Source organism: Bidens hawaiensis, unplaced genomic scaffold (assembly GCF_021521415.1).
Source record: "Bidens hawaiensis isolate Kalapana, Puna unplaced genomic scaffold, B.hawaiensis_p1.1 tig00008080_1, whole genome shotgun sequence".
NCBI classification, from domain to species: Eukaryota; Viridiplantae; Streptophyta; class Magnoliopsida; order Asterales; family Asteraceae; genus Bidens; species Bidens hawaiensis.
In genome coordinates, this window is record NW_027491571.1 from 245,115 (window position 1) to 261,234 (window position 16,120).

The 16,120-nt window shown below is 41.2% G+C and overlaps 1 non-coding gene across 1 annotated transcript; it reads left to right on the forward strand.

Moving 5' to 3' along the window:
* The first annotated feature begins 1,895 nt into the window (after nt 1-1,895).
* On the forward strand, nt 1,896-2,002 carry LOC143636897 (small nucleolar RNA R71). The gene has a single exon (XR_013154336.1). It is a non-coding gene; the product is annotated as a small nucleolar RNA R71 (small nucleolar RNA).
* Nucleotides 2,003-16,120: the final 14,118 nt, after the last annotated feature.

Sequence of the window (16,120 nt, forward strand, 5' to 3'; positions counted from 1 at the left end):
GAATAACGATTAACAGAGAGCGTAACAGGATTAAGGTGAGTTTCTAGCCCCATTTATGTGTTATGTTTTCGGGGCTGTGTGCATACTCAATATGTTTGTTAATACGCTTATCCTAAGAGATAAGTGTATGCCTTATGTGATTAATGTGAAATGTATGAATGATTGCCTGATGGTACGTGAACGATCTTCGGATATTGCACGTACTGTCAGGTTGTAACGCTACGTATAAGGTAAGTATAATATGTATGCTTATGTGTATGAATGTGATAAAGTTAATAAAAGAAGGAAAGGATGGTTGTATGGTTGTCTGGTTACGAAGAGGGTACCGGGCCCTAATAATACTCAAGGTATGATGTATGGTTGTATGGTAACGAAGAGGGAATCGAACCCTACTAATATTTGAGAACTAGGGAACCGAACCCTACTAATATTCGAGGAAAGAGGGTACCGAGCCCTAATAATACTCGAGGAAAGAGGGTACCGAGCCCTAATAATACTCGAGGAATATAGGGCGTAATGCTCTTTATAACGTAAGATATGAAAGCAAGTTAATACAAAAGAAAGTATGAAAGTATGAAAGTATGAATGAAAGAATATAAGTTTGTGTGTATTGTATAATGTATGATTAACTAGAACTCACTCAGCGTAGCTGACTTTTAGTATGCACGCAGGTGAGTAGGATGAGGCAGCTCGCTTGAGGAGACACGTGGCACTGAATAAGAGGCTGGCATCGGGAGACTCGAGACGTTTAAGTTTAACGTTTTGTTTATTTTGAAAGACAAGATGTTGTTTTAAGACAAGATGTGTTTTGTTATGAAATGTTTTATGAAAGCTTTTATATTCCGCGAATGTTTTAATTAACTCTGATATTAGAACTGCGTTTATGAGTAAATCCAACACGAAAGTAGGGCTACCGGTAACGGGGCCTTACAAGTCCTAACTGGCTCACTGGGTTGTGCGGTACTTGATGGGTCTAGCATCGAGTGCACCTCACCAGGAGCCTCAGTCTCAATCTCATCAGCAATCGGTTTTGATGTGGAAACCGATGCGTCAACAGGAATGGTAGTCCTACCACGCCTCAGGGTAATAGCCTTAGCCTCAGCATTTGGATTCCTTTCGGTGTTACTAGGAAGGCTACCCAACTTGATTGAGCAATCTGTCCAACTTGATTTTCAATGGTTTGCATGGACACTTTTTGATTCCTCAACTCAAGATCATGCCTCTGGAGAGTCTTGTTAATTTTCAGGTTCCTTTGCTTAGCCAATTTTTTTGAGGTCTCGGTATTAGCCAAAAGTTGGGACTAAAGGCTTTCAACACTAGTCCCTCCACCTGACTGATTACCACTGCTGGAACCTTGAAATTAAGGCTTTTGCTGGTAAGATTGATTTTGGGTTTGACTTTGATAATTTGGCTTTCTGTCAAAACTCGGTGGCAATTGATTTTGATTGCTACCATCATCTTTCCAGCTGAAATTGGGGTGGTTTCCCCATCCCCGGTTATAGGTGTTGTCATAGGCATTGTTTTGGCGGCCCACAAAGTCAAAATCCTCCACCACCATGGCCTGTTGGCACTGACTGTTCTGGTGTTTTCCGTCACACATCCCACAACGAGAACTAGATTTGACAAGATCTGATTGCATTTGGTCAAATATTTTAGTAAAAGCTTCTAACTGGGCGGAGACAAGGGTGTTTGAATCAACGTGATGAACACCCTTAGAGGAAGGAATACTACGGGGCGGATTAGACGCGAAACTCTTTTTAGCGGCTTTCTCCAAGATATCAAGCGCCTAATTTGGGGTACACCTACTGAAATCTCCTCCCGCAACCTGATCAACAGCCTGCTTTTTTGCCCCATATAAAGCGTCAAAGAATGTACGACATTGAAGCTCGCAACTTAAACCATGATGAGGGAATTTTCTCAGCAAGCCCTTGAACCTCTCCCATGCGGCATGAAGTAACTCGTCATCATCGACACGAAAACCAGTGATGTTTGCTCGGAATTTAGCAGTTTATCAGTTGGGAAATATTGAAGAAGAAACTACTCAACTAATTGATTCCAAGTGGTGATCGAACCGGAAGGGAGTGCCTCTAACCACTCTAGAGCAGACCCGCGAAGTGAGAAAGGAAAAAGTCTAAGTCTCACGGCATCATCAGAACAATTATTAATTTTGAATGTCGCACATAATCGAAGGAAATGTGAAACGTGAGCATGAGGGTCCTCGTTCTAGAGACCATGAAAAGAAACAAAATTTTCAACCATACGAATGATGCTCGACTTGATCTCGAAATTCACTTAAATTTCGGGCTGCGTGACGCTACTGCCATAACCTTAAAGTGATGGTGTGGCAAAGACGTCCATCTGACCTTGATCGTTCAGGTCCGCCATCTCTTCTTCTTCTACCTCAGGGGTATCGGTATCCTCTACTTCTTCGTTTTCAATGACCTCGGAAACCTCACGTGCTCTCCTCCTCAAACCTTCTCGAAGATGTCTCTCGGGTTCAAAAGAGGTGAAACAACCTCCGGACCGGGCGTGATGGACATTCATCACCCGGAAGAACACGAATAGGAAAACGAACAAAGACACGAAACTATCTAGAAACTAAACTAAAATAAAAAAAAAATAAAATGAAATAAAATAAAATAACATAAATCAAAAATATCAACAAGGCTAATCAAAGACTCGGATCGTTCCTTAAAAATCACTGTGTCCCCGGCAACGGCGCCAAAAACTTGAAGTGTGTGAATATATATATAAAAATTAAAGTAAAAGTTCCACAAATCGGGTTTTAAAATAGGTTTTCACCTACAATTAAACCACACACGAAAGGCAAGTGTACCTATCGTTTGTAATAAAGTGTCGATAAGAACCGAGTATCAATCCATAGACACGGCAACTTTCTAGTACTAAATCTTTGTAAATGATCAACCGAACAAATAAATCTTGATTTGAATATTTAACTAATTAAACAAGCATACAACGAAAACAAAGCTAGTAAAAATACAAGAAAACAATCAATCCAACAAACTACCTAGACAAGAATCCACTCTACTAACATGAAAAAATAACAATGATATGGCAAAACATCATGAATCTGAACATAAATAATATATTTAAATAAAGCAACCTAATACTAACAAATAATCATCATGATGGGTATTCAATCAAGAGATAAATATAAACTAACTTGTTTGTCAAAACAACAAAGTCTCATAATTAAAGGAAAGCTTGAATGAACAACATTATAACCACCTAAGATTACACTAAAAAAGCCAAATTCATGAAATTAATATAAACTTATGAAACTTTAACTAGCAAGTCATCACCAAGTCAAGAATCATAACAACACTCATCAATTTTCTAATATTAAGTGTAGGGTTTCATACTCATCAATAATTATATAACCAAGTTAATTTTTACTAGTCATTCCTAACTTAGTAATGTAAACAAAGATTACATGAACATTCAAAGTTTACAAACAAACATCTTGAACATAGTTTTCCAACATGAATGCCTAAACGTTTGCAAAACTAACAAGGTTATGTAACTATAACAAGCATGAACACCATCAATATATGTTCATAAATTCAACCATATTCTTGAAAGATAACCACTTTACCAAAATCATGCATAGATAATATATCACATTAATAAGAGTTTCAACATTGTCTAGATAGCAAAATTAATTAGCCCATAAGGCTTAATACAACAACAATCAAACTAGAAATAAGCTTACAAAACATGTTCAAGAACAAATTAATGAAAACTAAGATCAAGCAAGGATTGAAGGATAGAATGATGGATCCTGAGGATGTTGGAAGCCTTCAAACTCTCAAGGAACACATAAACTAATTTTTAAGAGTTGAGAGAGAATCACCAAGGCTCCAAACACCAAAATGAAGTGAAATTAGTGTTTATAAGCTTCTGGACAAAGTGCATGGTCATGCACAAAAAGTGCATGGTCGTGCACCAAATTGGGTAAGTCAAACTTTCACTTTCGGCGCTAAGAGTTGCAGGTTCCAAAAATAGTGCATGGCCATGCACAAAAAGTGCATGGTCATGCGTTTCCGGCACTAGCTAGTGCACTTTCAAGGTTGATGTGTCTTGTTCTCGGCATCGGATAGTGCACGGGCTCGTGCCCTCGAAAGTGCACAGTGGTGCACAAAAAGTGTATGATGGTGCAGTTTCACTTTTGGAACGATAGTAGATGTGCACGGGTTCCAATAAAGGTGCACCATCATGCACTTAGAGTGCATGATGGTGCAGTTTCTCAGCATGGTCATGCACTTTCATAGCATGGTCATGCACTTTTGGCACGGTATCAGATGTGCATGGATTCCGATAAAGGTGCACGGTGGTGCACTAAAAGCGCATGATGGTGCAATTTGGTCAGCATGGTCATACACTTCCTTAGCATGGTCATGCACCGGCTCATCATGGTCATGCACTTTCTTAGCATGGTCATGCACTTTTGGCAGATTCTTGATTTTTGTCCGAAAGCGCTATCTTTTCGTCGTTTCTTCGTCGGGCAGGCGCCCGGACCTGCAAATTCATAAATAACTCAATTAAGTACTAAATATTGTTGGTGCATGATGTCAGTAGTTCAGTGTCGAGTGTCTGTAATCGTGTTAGTTAGATTTGAGTTTTGTATGTAAGCGAAGTTGCTAACAAGTTCGCTTATATGGGCGAACTTGTTAGACAAGCGAAGTTAGGGACAACTTCGCCTGAACATGCCAGGCGAAGTTGTCGTGTCTATATAAGCTGTTTTGTTTACGGCTTATTATTAGAATCCCAGTTTGTTATTCGTGTATTCGAGTCAGAGAGCTTGTATTCAGTGATCATAATGTCACGTGTTTACGGTTGGAATACAACGTGTGTTTGATTATCGTATCGTGTGTTAGCTCGTATTGCTTTCTATACTCGTAACGTCTTACGTAGGGATTCCGCACCTACGTAGAACGCGATATCTCGTGTAGATCCGGCTGGGAACCTACAATTGGTATCAGAGCTTTTGCTCGATTGTGTGGTTCGGGATTATCACGCGGGTGTAGAAATCGTTCCGTTCGACTATTCGCGGGACGAGTTTTCTGAGTTTTTGTGTACTACTCGCCTCCCACCTTCAAAAACAACCCATAACACCTTCACACACCTCGAAAAACCCAGAAATCTAATATGCAGAAAGTTTGTGTTCATCAGGCGAAGTTGCCGTCACTGTTAGTAGGGTTTCGGCGAAGATATAAGGTTAAGCGAAGTTATCCACAACTTCGCCTACCTCTTCAAGTTCGCTTACCTCAAGCGAAGTTACCCACAACTTCGCCTACCTCCAAAGTTCGCTCAACTTAAGCGAAGTTATTCTCAACTTCGCCAATCCGGCGAATTTAAGAAAGTGAGCGAAGTTACAAATTCACGCGAAGTTAAGTCTTAAGCGAAGTTATCCACAACTTCGCCTACAGTGCTGTTTGAAAATAAAATTTTTGATTTTCGGATTTCTTTGAGTTTTGTGAAAGATGTCTTCGATAAACATTACGGAACTAGTTAAGATGGAAGTTGAAGCGGGTTCGGCTACAAAGGCACCGAAGATGCTTAAGAAAACCGATTATGTAACGTGGAAAGATCGTTTTAAACAATATGTCAAGTACCAAGATGCTAAGATGTGGGTGTGCATACAAGATGGTTACATTCCACCTACTGCTGAGTATGAGGGTCGTGATCAGATCAAGAAATACAAAGAGATGGAAGAAGAAGAGAAGAAAATGTATGAGGCAGAAAGCAAAGCTCATGCAGCAATTACAATGGCTCTTCCACAAGAGATTCTGCACACTTTCAGAAAGTATAAAACTGCCAGAGAGCTTTGGGAAGCGCTTGAAAACCGGTTTGAGGGAAATGTGGGAATTCGTGCATCGAAAATTAAACTTCTAAAAACCCAATTCTCGGTCTTCAAGTATCTGAAGAATGAATCACTTGATGATATCATCACTAGATATTATCATCTGATGACTGAACTCAGCAACTATTCAATTGTTTACAAAGAATATGAGATTGTTGAAATGCTCTCCCACCGAAATGGGTGATGTATACTGTATTGATGAGAGAAGACAAAGACTTTGCTGACTATGACCTGGAGACAGTAGTTAACAAGCTAAGAACGTTTGAACTGAACATGGTACGAAAGGAGACACCTACCGATCAGGTTCAAGATCCGGGTATGTATGGTGCAAAGGTTAACTCAGGATCAAGTTCGAAAACTGAATCATCTGCTTATTACTCTAAGGGAGAGTCAGGCGCTAACTCAACACACGAAGGACATGTATCTCTCAACATGAACGATGATGTGTGCTTTGTAGCTGGAGGATCAAATGCTTCTCAACCTCAAGCGACCAAGAGTAGTTTTTCCCCAAGTATTTCAAACAACAACTACTCGAAGATTCCCATGAGTGTTAAATCTGCTGAACAGCAGTTTGCCCTCTATGCATCTTTTATTGCTTCGTATGAGAATTACATTCAGGGTAAGATTGTTGATCCTGCAATTTTGGATGAAGACTATGATCAGATCGATGCTGATGATCTGGAGGAGATGGATCTGCAGTGGCAGATGGCTATGATTGTCAGAAGGGTTAAGAGGTTCATGTAGAAGACTGGCAGGAAGTTTGTCGGTGAGAGGCCAGGGTTTGATAAGTCGAAGGTACGCTGTTACAACTGTCAGCAGAATGGCCACTCTGCAAAAGAGTGCAAAAATGAACATGTAGAACGCAGTCAAAACAGATCTACACAGCAGAGTGGTAGTGGTAATGACTATAGAGCCATGATTTCCAGACAGAACGAGGAGAAAAACTGGAATCTGCATGTTGAAGAAGTATTTGAACAGGCCAATTTGGCAAAAATCGAAACTGCAGATAGTGAGAAGGGAACTGGCGAAAATGAAGCTTACATGGCAGATGTGGCAGACCAGCTCTCCGAGATAAGTACCAAACTCCCTTGTACTAAGTATGAACATCTGTCTGAACAACTGACAACTATAACTGATCAGTTTGTTAGTTTGGATGCGCAATTTAAAACTTTAAAAGAAGATCATCATTTCACTAAAGCTAGAGAAAATAGTTACAAAGTAAAAATTAAAGCTAGTGAGAAAGATATTAAAAGTCTTAAAGCAAAGCTTGCTGAAAAAATTCAAATGATTGATCTTAGCTATGAAGTTCTAGAAGAGAAAACCAAACTAATAGCTGAAAGGGAAAAACAGATAGCTGATCACCAGGTAAAAGTGGTGGAACTTAACAGGAAACTTGAGCAATTCAGAAATTCCTCCGCTATACTTGATCACCTCGTTAGTGATCAAGGTTCTCCAAAAAGGGGAGGAATTGGTTATCATGAAGTTCCACCACCTTTCAATCATAATTACACTTATGACCCTAGTAATCAGAAATCTGTCGATATTGACTATGGTCAGACAGTTCCGGTTAAAGTAACGATTAAAGAACCAGAAGTTAGTAAGCCTGTTGCAAGTGTTAAGATTTCTGCTCCGAGTCCTGTCTCATCTAACTCAGACAAGTCTTCTGAGTCGAGTGAGACAAAACAAGAGGAAGTGTTACCAAAAAGTGGAGAGAAAAATAAAACACCTGAAAAGAAGTCTCCACTAAACCCGTATGTCCCACCATATGTGAGACAAACGGGCAGTAATACAGCCTCAACATCTAAGACAACTTTTGATAAGAAAGTTGAACACAGGAGTTGTTTTAGATGTAATCAATTAGGACACCTTGTTGCTGATTGCCCTCTGAAGCAGAAATTCATAGGTGTGAGGACTTCAAAATCTGAGAAAATAACTAACGGTAATCAATATAATGGTAAAAATGAAAACACATCAAATTTCAGAAAATAGACTAATCCAGGTTTTCAAAGAAATAGATCTCAGTTTTTCACTGCTAACAACCAAACCTTAAGTAATAATTCTTTTAATTCACGAAGGTTTGGATGGCCTCATAGTCAATCCACAAGAAGGTATCCTGTTAGGGCTCACAGAAATTATTATGATACTAACTTTGGACAGCCAAGGTACGGAATGTATCGACCCAAGACCAATCGGTCTTGGGTCCCCAGATTTTAATCATCTGCTTTAATCGTGCAGAAACAGTTGAACAGGGCTGCCAACAATCAATGGGTTGTGGATAGCGGCTGTTCCCGGCACATGACGGGTAACAAGAAATTGTTACACGACTTGAAACCTGTTCAAGGAGGAAGAGTGAGTTTCGCAGGAGAGAGCGGTGGAAGGATTACAGGAATAGGGACGGTGTCGAATGGAAAGATGACTTTGGAGAAAGTAAATTTTGTTGAAGAACTGAAGCACAATCTGCTGAGTGTTTCGCAGATCTGTGACAAAGAGTACACCGTACATTTTACAAAGAATGAGGCGATCGTGCTATATCCTGGTTTTAAGATACCAGAGGATTGGATTGATATGAAGGCTCAAAGAGTGAAGAATACGTATATCATGGACATGAGGTCTACTGAGATGGCCACAGAAGAATCGTGTCTTCTGTCAAAAGCAACTGAATCGGATTCCGAGTTGTGGCATAGGAGAATGGGGCACATTCATCTTCGGAAAATGAACTACCTTGTCAAAAATGGGCTTGTGCTGCGTGTTCCCTTGAAGAATTTCAACTTTGAAGACAAATGCTTATCATGCAAAAAGGGAAAGCAACACAAGAAATCCCATCACACCAAGAAGGTCAATTCAATTGTCAGTACCCTAGAATTACTTCACATGGATCTCTTCGGTCCCGTGAATGTAAGAAGTCTAGGAGGAACATCTTACTGCTTGGTGATCACTGATGATTTCTCTCGATATTCCTGGGTATATTTCCTGAAGTCAAAGGATGAAACAGTGCAGATGGTAAAGAATTTGATTACCAAGGTTGAGAATATCATGGGGAAACGGGTTAAATTCATCAGGAGTGACAATGGAACTGAGTTCAAGAACTATGAGATGGAGATCTTCTGCTTACAGAAGGGGATATAACACCAATACAGCGCACCGTATACACCGCAACAAAATGGAGTGGCTGAGAGGAAGAACAGAACCTTAATTGAAGGAGCCAGAACCATGCTGGCTGATTCGAAACTTCCCGTGGTGTTCTGGGCTGAAGCTGTTGCAACAGCCTGTTATATCCTTAATAGAGTGTTAACTGTTAAAAGATTAAATAAAACCTGTTATGAACTTATGCATGGGAGAAAGCCCAACTTGAGTGGTCTTGAACCATTCGGGTCCCCGTGTTCGATATTAAAGACCAATTCTAAATTTGGTGAAGTAGCCGACGAAGGAATCTTAGTCGGATACGTTGTTGGAACTCCCAACAGGCGGGTCTTTAATACATCGACCAGCAAGGTTGAGGTGGTGTGTAATACTGATATCACAAGTTACAAATCACCAAAACCAAGCACGGGACCCGCTGGGGTTTTCGACTATGATAGACTTTTTAAATCTTTTAACATACCTTATTTGGATTGTGCAGAAGTTGAAGAAAGACTTGCTACGAAGATGATTTGCGATGAGGAAGACACCTTGGTGCAACGACCACAGTATGATGAATGTCAGCCTTCCTCGTCAAATGCTGTCAATACCCCTGCTGCCTCTACTGAAGAGGAATTCATCAATCCGTTTCACTCTCAACATCAATCACCCATTGATGAGCTATCTTCGAACTTGGAAGATAATCTGAATGTCAGTTCGGTTCCGACTACGAGAATTCACAAAGATCATCCTTTGGAGAATGTGATAGGTGATCTGTCCGATGGTGTACAAACAAGAAAAAGCTTGAATGAGCACACCTGTGTTTACACAAGCATTAAAGAATCAGGCATAATCAACGAGTGCTTGTACACCTGCTTCATCAGCCAGATTGAACCAAAGAACTATCAAATGGCTCTTAAGGACAGCTCGTGGGTCGAAGCCATGCAAGAAGAGTTAGCTCAGTTTAAGAAAATAGAAGTATGGAACTTGGTTGCAAAACCAAGGAATGTGCATGCGATAGGCACAAAATGGGTCTTCAAATGCAAGAGAGATGAAAAAGGGATTGTTATCAGAAACAAGGCGAGGCTGGTTGTTAAAGGCTTTAATCAGCAAGAGGGGATTGATTACAATGAGGTGTTTGCTCCTGTGGCAAGATTGGAGGCCATTCGTTTGTTTTTGGCATTTGCTGCTCATAAGGAGATGAAGGTTTTTCAGTTGGATGTGAAGAGTGCGTTCCTAAATGGTAAAGTCGATGAGGTTGTGTACGTTGAGCAACCTCCGGGTTTTCCTGACCCTGACTTTCCCGATCACGTGTACAAGCTAAGTAAAGCGCTGTATGGACTACATCAGGCACCACGTGCCTGGTACTCAACGTTATCCGATTACTTTCTTGAGAATGAGTTTGAAAGAGGTAAGATTGACAGCACATTGTTCTTCAAGAGAAAAGGAAGCGACTTTCTTCTGGTGCAAGTCTACGTGGACGACATTATCTTTGCTGCATCAAAAGTCTCCATGTGTCAGGAGTTTGAGGCCGTCATGAAGAAGAGATTTGAAATGAGTGCTATGGGTGAACTAACTTTCTTTTTAAGATTGCAGGTTGATCAGAAGAAAGACGGGATGTTCATTCATCAGACGAAGTATGTCCATGATGTTCTCAAACGCTTCAAGATGGAGGACAGCACTCCATATGATACTCCAGTCTGCGTCAATCACAAATTGGGTGCTGATTCAGACAACGATGCAGACGTGGACCCAACCCAATATCGGGCAATTATAGGTTCTTTAATGTACTTAACTGCTTCTAGGCCTGATATAATGTTTGCTGTTTATCTTTGTGCAAGCTTTCAGGCAAACCCAAAAGAATCTCATTTGAAGGGTGCGAAGAGGATACTGCGGTATCTCAAAGGCAAGCCGAAGCTGGGGTTGTGGTACTCGAGAGGAGGAGACTTGGAGCTAGTCGCATACACAGATTCTGATTATGGAGGGTGCAATCAGAGTCGGAAGTCAACGACAGGTGGATGTCAGTTTCTTGGTGGCAGACTAGTGTCCTGGCAATGCAAGAAGCAGACCTCAGTCGCAATTTCAACCTGTGAAGCAGAATACATGGCAGCATCCAACTGCTGCTCCCAGGTTCTTTGGATTCAACAACAGTTGCGCGATTATGGTCTGAATTTCTCACTTACTCCTATTTGCATTGATAACACTGCTGCTATCTCAGTAACTAACAATCCCGTAAAGCACAGTAAAACTAAACATATTGACATTCGTCATCATTTTATACGGGATTGTGCTGAGAAGAAACTGATTGTGCTCGAAAAGGTTGACACGTTAGATAATTTCGCTGACTTGTTCACGAAAGCGTTTGACAAAAATAGATTTTAAAACCTTGTTGAGCTGAATGGGATGATCATTCCCGAGTAACCATGTCGTGTGTTTTTGTTTAAAAAAAAAAAAAAAACGTCACTATCGCTTAGAATATGTTGGTTGCCTCAGTTTGAAGGACATACTTCGGATAAGTTTGGTCCTCATTTCTACTTGTAGAATATGAGGATAGCCATTAACCAGATGACTGAAAGTGACCGGGGCGGTTTATGATGTGTTTTCATTCTTTCGCTGAAAATTAGTCGATCATACTTAGTTAGAAGGACACATACTAGTATGTGGTCGGTCCAGCTGATCCATTGGATCTTCGGGATAGCCGTTTCCCTGAAGACTTTGATTTGGTCGGGGCGATTGAAGTTAAATTTTTCTTTCCGGGAGATGAAATTATTTTTCAAGTCTACTACTTCGTAAGAAGTTTCTTTACTATGTTAACAGAAAATTGATCCAACATTGGAAAGTGATAGATATACTGATTCTGTGTGCTTAACTAGTGAAGTTATTAGGCCTAAAAGACTTTAGAACAGTCATTGTATGTCATGGTAGCTTTTTATGGTGCGTAAAAGTAGAAGTGATACTAACTAAATCTACTCGATTTTATGTGGAAACTCCTTAAGAGTTGTGCATGTCTTCATACATATCTTTCCGAATGATAGGCAGAAAACCGATTACCCAGTCATACACGAGCCCGTGAGTGTTCTGATTCCCGTGAAGATAGCGTGTCAAGACGCTGCAGTGATCCAGATTCGGGACTTGCAGTTATTTTCTACTTGAAGTTGTGTATATACATGTTAAATAAAAAAAATTAAAAAAAAATAAAAAATAAAAAAAATTCTAGAGTTCATAATATTAATGTTTATCAATCAAGACGCAAGAAAGTGAACGGGAAGCAGAGTCTAAGATCGAAGAGTAATTAATACTTAATCAGACACTACGGGTCGAGGTCAATTCGGGGTGACTTGGGGAAAGCCAAATACGCTTTGAGAATAAATAGGAGGCATCATAATCTCTGAGTTGTTGCCCACTTAAGTTTTGAGCTTAATTGAACCTAACCCGTATCACAGAACCATGAAAACCATTCTAAGTCATTTACCTGCTTACAACCTGTTTCTTTATGTCATAATACAGCTAAACACGGATCTGTGTGACAGTCACGTAATAAGTATGATTCCTGTTCGGATCTTTTCTAAAACATGGTAGTCCCTGTCGAGACTGAAATTTGATCCCGTGTACTTTAATTTTTCAAATTTTTGTTACTTTTGTAATTGTTTGATTTTATACCTGGTTACTTGGTCTTGATCGTATCATTTAACGCTTTAAAGGATGTTTTAAAACTTAATTGCAAATTGTTCAAATTATGGGGTTTGTTTTGAAACATTTTAATATCAGCGAAGTTGTGCATAACTTCGCCTGCAATAGGCGAAGTTATCCATAACTTCGCCGGTACATCTGTGACCCTATATAAAGGAATTTAAAGGTCAAACAGTTTCATTATTTCAAAACCAGCGAACTTATCCTCTCCGATACCTAGGCGAACTTATCGAGCATAACTCATCGATCATCTGTGTTTTTCTTACTTCGATTCTAATCAAATTCAAGGTGTGTAGGGTTCGATTATCATATTATCATTGTCTATTGAGGTTAATCATCGGTCGTTTCGACTCGATTCACGACCTCGTTCTTTCGAACCTTAAACACCCGATTTCAAACTTGTTATTACGTGATAGTAATTTACTTGAATGTCTAAAACTCCATAAAATCATGTGTTACGGAGTCCTCGATCTCCAATTTCATCATCTACACGTCATTCGATAAACCTATCTGTTGCCGATTCGAATTCGGCGAAGTTACAGTTTAGGCGAAGTTATCCTTAACTTCGCCTGAGGTCTAACTTCGCCTGATAATTAATTTTGAAACAGTTTAGGAGACGATGTTGTAGTTAGGCGAAGTTCTCATTAACTTCGCCTGGACCTTTGTACTTAACAGTTATCAGACGAAGTTCAAGTTGAAGCGAAGTTGTTTCCCAACTTCGCCCCACCTTTAACTTCGCCTTTACATAATAGATCACAACTTCGCTCATGGTAACAGGCGAACTTGTGATTTGCTTTGACGTTTATCTAACTTAACCTGTTTGTTGCAGATATGGCTGCTGTTGCTGGAGCAGGTGGTGCAGGCGGTGATGACGAAGGTGATAACCAGAGGTAGTTCTTCCCGGGTCACAACATGTATATAACATTAGACCCGGAGGCGAGCGGAGTTGATGATTTCCGCGAAATCATCACATTTCTTTTACGCTCGCGGATATTCCACGCGATTACAACAACTCTGCCGATATCCTTGCCCAACATTGAGGATTTTTGGTAGACTGTGGAATATGACTGTAGAGTCGAACCCCCGGTGATGCGCGCAACAGTAAACAATCAGATTGTTCAGTTCTCTTCTGAACAAATCCGGGCGGCTTTACGGTTTGGAAATGAGACAAGGGATGACCCGACAGAGTTTGTAGCTCCTTTCTGTGATGGAGCGTTTTTGAGGATGGGATACTCTGGTCCCTTGGGGGATACGCAGAGAAGGAAAGGATTTTTACTTGACCAGTGGCGCTTTCTCATGCATGTTATGATAGTTTGCATGTCAGGGAGAAAGGCGGGCACTGATGGCATGGGCGCGACCATGCAGTCAGCGATGACTGCTCTGACTACAACAAGCGATACAGCTTTAGTTAGATGGTCTTTTATGAGATTGATCGTCAAAGAAGAGCGATTGCGCGTGAGCGATTTATCATGTATCCAAGATTTCTTCAAATGATCTTGAATCATGTTGCTCCAACGCTTCCTCAGCGCCGTCCGATCCGATACATTGAGAGTGTGAATAAACGGATCTTCGCCCAATGTAGATCCTCCAGTGCGAGGGGCAAACCTGAGCTCCGTCCTCGACATACTCCACTTTTTGGGTACTTGATCAACCCGGGGTATGTGCCTGCTCGTGGGGACGAGTTTAGGGACCCGGCACCACAACAGGCAGGAGCACCTCAAGCTATACCTGCTGCTCCTGTTATGTCACCGGAGGAGACCGTTGACCTTGACGCAGCGTTTGGCGGTCATGGATTTTTTGACATGGATCGGGTGGATCCAGAGGAGAACGTACAGGTCCCGGTTGAACATGCTTCGGGTGTGAATGTTACTAGGACAGCTGCTACGGTGGCTGGTTCTGATTCTGATGATGAAGTGGCAGAGGCAAGAAGGATTATGGTAACTCGAGAAAGACTACAAGGGAAAAGAAAGAGACCAGATGATGACAGTGAGTCAGATTATGAGGAAGAGGTACAACAGTTGATCCGGAGGTCAAGAAGGGAACGGATAGGTGCAGGATCGGGAGCCGGTGAGAGCTCTAGGGTGGTACGTTTCACTCCACCAGCACTATCCGGTATGACAATGGTTCCTTCAACATCACAGGTTACAAGGCCAAGCGCTACGGTTGTTCCCGTGGTGGCTACCTCATCATTTGGCCTCCCACCCACTACTTTCCAACTTTCGGATCCTGAGATCGTTTCGTTGCCGCCTCCGACTGTTACTCCAACGGAGGTCGTGGCACAATTTATCGAGTCGACTGTTGTGGCCACTGCAGGGTTATCGGTGACGATACCACCTGCGGTTACGTCTATTTCTACTTCTGAGGTCCCGGTGACATCGGAAATCCCTCCTCAGTACACTCAAGATATATCACATATGAGGTTCGATTTCGATGCAACCCTATCAGACTCTGAACGAATAGCAGCACTTGAACGAGTCGTGGCAGAGCAGTCAAGGATTAATCTTATCCAGACCCAGGCTATTCAACGCCTAATTGTAGAGAATCAGATGCAGTCGTCCCTGCTGGTAGAACATGGAAAAATCATAGATGCTTTCAAGGAGTTCTTGGCATCTCAGGGGGAGACGAGCTGTAAAGGCGATAAGTTGAGGACCAAGAGACGAAATGATTGAGACGATGATCCCAATGCATCGAAAGATGCAGGTGGTGAGTTGCCAAGAACTGATCAAGCTCTTGGAACTTCCACAACTCAGGGGGAGTCGACAACTGCAGCTGGTGGTGATGATGTGGTGGTAGTGGACGTAGAGGAGATGGATGATGGTTTGGTTGGTGATGATGATGTACTACCGAGTGATGAGATAGAGAAGATTGGAGAAGAGATTGTGATTGATACAGAGATAGAAGAGGGAGAGATAGTTGAGGAGAATGTGGAGCATGAGATACCGCAAGTCGAGAACGTAGATATGAGTCAAGAGATTGGGAATGATGAGACTGAATGGGAAGAGCAGCCTAGATGAAAAGAAGGCTATGCTCAGTGGTTCGTCAAAACGAAGAAACCAGCGGTTCCTACAATGTTTATGAAGAGTTACAACATTAAAGGCTATGCTGAAGCGAAGAAAGGAATTATTTGCTGGATATATGATGAGCAGTTGAGGCTCTTCGTGATTAAAAGGTATGACGGTGTTCAATACTTTAGAAGGATGTTGAGATCGTTGAATACACTGCCAGAATGTGAAGTGAAAGACTTAGCCAGATTGGGGTTGATTAACCGAAGTGATGATAATATGGCTAGAGTTATTGGGAAGATTGTGTGGAAAGAGAGTATAAAAGAGAAGAAATTTGAGCTGTTGAAACCACAAAAGGGAAAACTTGTTGAAGACAAGGATAGAGGTTTAAGAGCTGATGGAAAACCTTGGATGATTATGAAGTATA